Raw genomic sequence first — 6,000 nt, 5'->3', positions numbered from 1 at the left:
GGTCTCTAGGATTGTGGATTCTCGTGTTGTCCGCGGTTCTCTCCAGTACCTCGTTCATTGGGAGGGTTATGGTCCTGAGGAGAGGACGTGGGTCCCATAGACGGACATTAAGGCCACTCGTCTCATTAGGGCTTTCCATAGGTCTCATCCTGAGAAGGTGGACTCTGAGTTTCCGGAGTCCACTCGTAGAAGGAGGGGTACTGTCACCACCAGACATGTGAGAAACTCTGACAGATGCCTTTCAGAACCTCCTCCTTGAGCTTCCTTTGTTTAGCTTTCAGTTCCTCATCTCGTTAGCCTCTCTCAGCTGTCATGTAGTTGTACTGATTGCATCCCTTTAAATTCCTCCCCATAGTGCATTAGTGTGCGGTTTATAGTTCTTCCTGGAGTGTGTGTGCATGCTGATCCTACTTCCCAGTCTTCTACAAGATAAGTGTTGTGCATTCATTTGTGATTTTCTGTTTGCTGGATCCCAGGTGACCCTGACTCCCTCCGTATCTAGTGTATCCGTGCAGAAGGAAAAAATAACTGAACCTTTTCGATGGCGCTGTCAGCAGGAATCAGATAACAGGTAGGTATTGATAAATACAATACTTTTCATTTTTAGTCTACGCGTTTCAGGGGCGGAGAGCCCCTATTATCAGGACAATATACGTGCTGTATATTGTCCTGATGAAGGGGGCTCTCCGCCCCTGAAACGCGTAGACTGAAAATAAAAAGTATTGTATTTATCAATACCTACCTGTTATCTGATTCCTGCTGACAGCGCCATCGAAAAAGTTCAGTTATTTTTTCCTTCTGCACGAATACCTCTACCCGACGAATGCTTTCACAAGCACGGGCTGGAACCTAGGCAGCAGCGCAGGCACCCCGCATGCCGATCGGGCAAATCGGCATAAGCTTCTAATGGTGTTGTGACTTTTCACAACACAATCTGGTAAGAGTTTCTATATATCTCCTATCAATTTACTGTACAACACCACACATGAGGCGCTGCTTCCTGTCTCTCTTTTATCTTCCGTATCTAGTGTAGGGAGCCGGTGGTCGTGTCCCCTCACTATTATAGGGTGTTCAGGTGTTATACAGTCGAGGTACGAGGATATGCGATCATCTACCATTGGGATTTTTGCATAGGCTGAGCAGTCAGGGAGAGTGCCAGGTCTGATGCAGGGGTCTCCTTTTTTGTTCCTTAGTTTTGGATCCAGTGAGTCGTATATTCATTTTGTGTTGTCTTGTTTCCTGTACACCTTCCGTGACAGTCAGGAGGAGGTAAAGGTTTGGATGTCTGGTTTGAAGGACAGGGGAGAATGAGATATTATCCCCAGACAATGGAACTGTGAGACTGGAGAAAGCATGGTGCTGTTAACTGTAATGGACAGGTCAGTTAGGGGGGGCTAAATGACATGGCGGAGAGATAATGAATTTAGTTTTCTACATGTTGAGTTTTAAGAAGTGGGAGAAGAAGAATGAACATATAGCTGACAGACACGCTGGGATTTTGGATAGCAGGGAAGTGACATTTGGGCCAGAGAGGTAGATTTGAGTGTCATCAGCATAGAGGTGGTATTGGAAGCCATGGGACTCTATGAGCTGTCCCAGGCCGAATGTATAAATGGAGAAAAGTAGGGGACCCACGACAGAGCCTTGAGAGATACCAACAGAGAAGGGGCGTGAAGAGGAAGTTGTGGATGAATAGGAAATTCTGAAGGTTCTGTTGGTGAGGTACGAGGAGATCAAGGAGAGGGCCAGGTCTCTGATGGGTTTGCAACAGGAGACAGTGGCCAACCGTGTCAAAAGCAGAGGACAGGTCAAGAAGTAGGAGAACTTCTTGACCTTCTGGAACCTGCGGCTGGCGGTGCCAGGTTTCGGGCACCCACCAATCTCATATGATCTGTCCCGTGGATAGGTCATCAGTATGTTTGTTCAGGAAAACCCCTTTAAATACTGCACATAAAATAATGCAACATTTCTATTTCAGTCTAGATTTGCTGCTACATATTTTTATGCCTCCCCCTGGTGTTCTTTTGATTCTCTAGTTTTTTTTATGTTGGCGTGTAGAAGCTGATTCTAGTGTGTGATTCTTATTGGTTGGCCTGCACAATAGCAGGAATCATCCGTATACCAGTGTACAAGGGGATCCAGTCAGTGGGGCTGAGCTACAAAGCAGGGAATGAAAAGAACAGCCGGGAGTACCATAACAAGTACAGTACATAACGGCAATATCTAGACATAGCAGCGACCCACAGGTTAAAAAATAAATAAAATCACATTAATTGAGGAATGAACACAACACTTACACGGTGCCCTCCTTTTTCATCTATTTGGTTGCAGATCTGCCAATTTGTGGACTCCTCTTCTGCCATCCAAGACGGCCACACCGCTTCTCAGACAATGATTGTCAGGAAAAGGGCTAACCACCCTGTTACTCCTCTCTTGGTAGGAGATGCTGGTCCTACTTCCTGCCAGGAGGGGGAGCTCCAGAGTACAGAGTGCAGAGGAAGGAAGGACATGCTTGAACTCCTACTCAACAGGGTTGCCAACCGCCCAGAAATTTCTAGACAGTCCGTAAAAATAGAAAACTTTTTTCCTGTGTCTGTAGAAAAAAAACTGATGCGTTTGTGATTTTTTTTTTTAGGCTGGTGGTAATTGACTAGATTATTTTGGTGGTAATTACCATCATTTTACAGCTCACAGTGAAGAATGCTGGTAATGAGTTATGATCAGTATATTGAGCTATAGACATGTATTACTTATACCCTTTATCATTCATTATGGTTTTCCAATTTGTCCATAAAATTTTTTGGCTGTCTGTGATTTATTTTGGGATAAGTTGCCCAGAAAAAAGAAAAATTCTGGTTGGCAACCTTGCTACTCAAAGAGCTAGATAATATTCTTCTGTGAGACGATTACTCCAGGAAGATTGCCAGAGTCAAGATACTGCTTTCCCAAAAGCTACAGAGGATAAAGTCAGCAGAGTGACTTGCAAAAATTCAGCTTTACAGAAACTGCTGCTAGTGAGGGACTACGACTCAGACGCCCATCGCCCAGAATAACCACCTGGCCATACCAACTTCAAGTCTGTATTACACAGTGGACACATATATCCACAAGTGTCTACAAGTGCCATTTAATTACCACACAACCAGACACCATACCTCATCATCTAGTGACAGAAACTGTACTTTGTACTTAATGCAAAATATAACTTGTGGCACATCCAACAGTATTAAGTAAAGAGAGACTATTATACTTTTACTTTTGGCCTGATTCTTCAAACCACTTTTCCAATGAACCGATCTCCAGGAAGCAACAGCCCGAGGGAGTACACCGTGACACATCATCTCATCAGGGCCACTACCGCTCCCATCCTCAGGGGCTTGGAGCACTTGTAGAGCTCTGCTCTTGGATTGGCCAACACTGTTCACATGAGCAGGCAGGCCAATCCAAGGGTAGCAGAAAGTGTCTTGAGCTACCAAATACACAGTCTACATCTGGTAGTCTGAGAAGCGTTTTGCGTGCCAAACGTATCTATAGGCCCCTATTCCCTGACAAAGGCTATACATCAGTATAGCTTATTTCTGCAGTGCTATTCAATAGGGAGATATGTAGTAAAAAAAAAAAAGGTATTTGAAGTGGTGTGTGGTTGGATATTTCATATTATAACACGGGAGCCTATGAGTGTCGAATACTACTGTATGCCTATGTAGTGGCATCCATCAGAGGTATATGTCCGGAAATCCTCCTGACGTATACGTCCGATGGGCACTGCAGTGTGAAAGCACCCTTACTACAGCAGACAATAATGATATCCTATGAGGCATGGGAGTAACGGGAATGCTTGCCTTAGGACATTCTGGAGTGGTGCCAACCTGCTCATTGGCATGCCTCGGAAAAGGGTGTTGCTGAAACCAGAAACAGGAATGTGATAACATTTTGGTTCTTTCACTTATGAGGAAGGGCTGAAGGAGTCTGGAGGTCCTGGGAAAGGGGGGTTGGTTACAACATCCAACATCTGAATTTCTTCTGAACTCCCTTTCCTTAGACCTAAATTTCAACACCAGTGACATGACTAAGTGGTCCCTTTGTAGTCCTACACGACTCCTAGGATCTGATAACTTCATAGAAACATGCCTTTTATTGGTTAAATACCAAATGTGTTGCATATATATATATATATATATATATATATGTATATATATATGTATAGATAGATAGATAAAAGCATGTGCCCCCCTTCCCCTCAAGGGCATCCGGTCATCGACAATTCCTGCATTTCGTAGAATAAAATCCAAGCGTAAGAAGAGCAGAGCGCTTTCTCTTTTACTGCCCCCTCACGCCCCCGTACATGTCCTCCTTCCCACACACCTCCACAGCCATCCTCTGGGTTTTATACCCCCCACCGTGCTCAAGCAGTAGTCGCCACGGTAACTGGGTGATAATACACACCAGCAAGTTTGCAGCCTTGTAACTCGCCGGCCTTTGCAGTTTCTATCATCTCCTTGTACAGCGTCCGTGCAGGTTGTGCAGATGCAGGCGGCTGATTGCTCATCCACATACATGCAATGCCGGGGATTCTGCAGCAAACAGTTCAGCATCAGCTGGACTGCAATGCACCATGTACAGTCACAGGTCCAGTGACATGGGGGAGGGGGATATAGAGCCGTGTAAGCCATGATCGGGTGCTATCTGCTGGGAGGTATATAAAGCACAGTATATACTGTAATTAAAACCTGGAAAGAAAGCAGACCCCTCCCCCCCCCCCCCAGATAATGACATCTACTCTGCTATGAGAACGGATGGTAATACACGTACAAACGCCTTTGCATCGACCTTTATGAAAATCCATTTACACCCATGATAACCGAGGTGTCTTGGTCCCTTCACGATCATGTCATATTCTACCCTCGTCAGAGAATAATTTTCAATTATTGTGGAAGGGTTAGGAAGAAAATATAAAAAATTATATATGTGTTTCGGGATAGGTCATCATTATCGGATTAGTGGGGGTCTGACACCATCAGCGGTTTGAGAAGGTACCGTGGATCCTGTGCAGCCTTCTCTCTGCTCAGCAAGCACAGCGCTGTACAGTGTTTGGTATTGCAGCTCAGCCCCATTCACTGCAATGGGGCTGAGCTGAGCCTAGGATATATGACCAGTTAACATGATGTCACCGGCCTAGGCAAAGCTGCGCGAAGGTGCTACTGCAGGTGACACTGCCTTCTCAAAGAGCTGATCGGCGAGGTTCCCGGGTGCATGATCCAGTGGTTAGGTCATCAGTTCAAAAATCTCGGAAAACTCTTTTAAAATGTACATAACCTTTTAAATAATTTTATTTTAAAAATAGTCCAAATGGGCCATAATTCATTTTTGTAATATGCTTTATTTACTTATTTTGCTGTTTTAGGGTACTTTCGCACTTGCAGCAGAGGATTCCGGCAGGCAGTCCGGCAATCTGGACGCAAACGGATGGCATTTGTCAGACGGATCCGGATCCGTCTGACAAACGCATTGAAATACCGGATCCGTCTCTCTGGTGTCATCCGGAAAAACGGATCCGGTATATTTTTTTCACAGATTTAAAGGTCTGCGCATGCGCGGACTGGAAAAACGGATCCGTCAATGTGGCAATTTTAATTCCGGGCCCGGCCCTGATACATTTCAACGGAAATTGATGCCGGCATTCCAGCAAGTGTTTAGGATTTTTGGCTGGAGAGAAAAATACAGCATGCTGCGGAATTTTCTCCGGCCAAAAAACATAAGAGGGACTGAACTGAAGACATCCTAATGCATACTGAACGGATTGCTCTCCATTGAGAATGCATTAGGATAAAACTGATGAGCTTTTTTCCGGTATTGAGCCCCTAGGACGGATCTCAATACCGGAAAAGAAAAACGCTAGTGTGAAAGTACCCTTAGTGACCTGAAGTTTGGAATCGCTGTACTGGTGTACGGATTCCACTCTGGGGCTGCAGTAAGTGATGTACTGGCAGGAGCACACAC

Source organism: Bufo gargarizans, chromosome 2 (genome assembly GCF_014858855.1).
Source record: "Bufo gargarizans isolate SCDJY-AF-19 chromosome 2, ASM1485885v1, whole genome shotgun sequence".
NCBI lineage: Eukaryota > Metazoa > Chordata > Amphibia > Anura > Bufonidae > Bufo > Bufo gargarizans.
Note: the sequence above shows the minus strand (reverse complement) of the source record.